Source organism: Cynara cardunculus, unplaced genomic scaffold (genome assembly GCF_001531365.2).
Source record: "Cynara cardunculus var. scolymus isolate 2C unplaced genomic scaffold, CcrdV1 Un_Scaffold_11663, whole genome shotgun sequence".
Classification (NCBI taxonomy): domain Eukaryota; kingdom Viridiplantae; phylum Streptophyta; class Magnoliopsida; order Asterales; family Asteraceae; genus Cynara; species Cynara cardunculus.
Window position 1 is genome coordinate 509 of NW_020206914.1, and position 1,389 is coordinate 1,897.

Here is a 1,389-nt window from a genome sequence, read left to right on the forward strand (position 1 = left end):
AGCATATACTCTGAAACTTTGGACTGTCTACACATGAACTTCTATTTATTACTGCAAATATTGGCATATATTTGGGGTCCCTGAACTACGCTGAATTATAACACTATGTTATTTAGTAAATAAACTTTCATTAACATATACTCATATAGTATTTTTTATAATATAAAGACAAAGGTTCAAAAACCATTGTCCAACAATATTACCTTATCCAGGTAGATAGTTATGACTTATGAGTGCTTGGTTCAGCCACCATTTTATTTATATTTCAAGTTTGTGGGCTTGGGATTATGTACCAGTAAATTGTCTATAAGCGTATTAACATTCCTTGGCACATGTTTTCAACGGGATAATGCCTCTCCTAACAAAATATATACCTATTCTGGGTATGCTCACTTATTGTACTAAGCACCAAATTAGTATGATGAAAATTTGTGATAATGATCGAAAAGGTGAAATTTACATTTCGTTAGTAGTTTAGTCGCGAATAGACAAGTTCTAAGTTATAATCTCTGAACTTTCTAAATACCTAAATCAAGTAAATTGATCTTTGACTGGGAAGCAAATTCTAGTTGAACGAAACAGACATCATTTAAAATCGTTGTAGGTGCACATACACGTGTATCGGTAAGAAAGTGAGAAGTAAACCTGACTTCAGGATTGCCACTGATGTTGCGAACCAATTGCATTCCGCAGATTCCGACAGCGACGCCAACGGCAGCAAACAAAGGATAAACCTATCAAAATTCTCAGATCTATCAGATCAGATTCACCAATCATCATTCACGATTATATCGCTTATCCCTTTGATCGGCATATATATTCAAAACAAAACAAAAAAATAGAGAAAGTAAAAAAAAAAAAAAGAGAGAATAATATAGGAAGATCCATATCTACGAACCTCAGGCCTCAACCACCGCTTGAGCGCTGAAGAAGCCATTGTTGACACTTTCAGATGAGGCGGAAAAGATGCAGGAGAGATGGAAGGCGAGAGAGATCGTAAATGGTGGAGGAAGGAGACTCGGAGTTTATTCGTTTTATATAATAGGTTACCCTGGTTACCCATTCGAGGCAGAATTTTGTAACATACCCCCCTAATCTTTAAAGTTTTGGCAAATTACTTCCCTCAAACTAAAATTTAAAAATCGTTGCTAGCCGTCGAAACAAGTTGCACAACTTGAGTGAAAGAATGTTCGGCGTATTCAGTTATTTTGTTTAAAACTATAATGGTACTCGTACAATGTAATGAGATACATCTTAATTTTGATATATATTTTTTTTATCTCAGTCGATGTTATATTATGGTCTTATATAAATTTGAAAAAATGATAATATTTTTATTTTTGAATAAAATATAAATTTAAAAATATTATAAAAATTTGATAAAAATAT

The 1,389-nt window shown here is 33.0% G+C and overlaps 1 long non-coding RNA gene across 1 annotated transcript; it reads right to left on the reverse strand.

Annotated features, from left to right (window-relative positions):
- Positions 1 to 676: 676 nt before the first annotated feature.
- LOC112505520 lies at positions 677 to 1,007 on the reverse strand. The gene is made up of 2 exons (XR_003068410.1): positions 899 to 1,007; positions 677 to 734 (listed from the first exon to the last, which is right to left on the reverse strand). It is a non-coding gene; the product is annotated as an uncharacterized LOC112505520 (long non-coding RNA).
- Between the last annotated feature and the right edge of the window lie 382 nt (positions 1,008 to 1,389).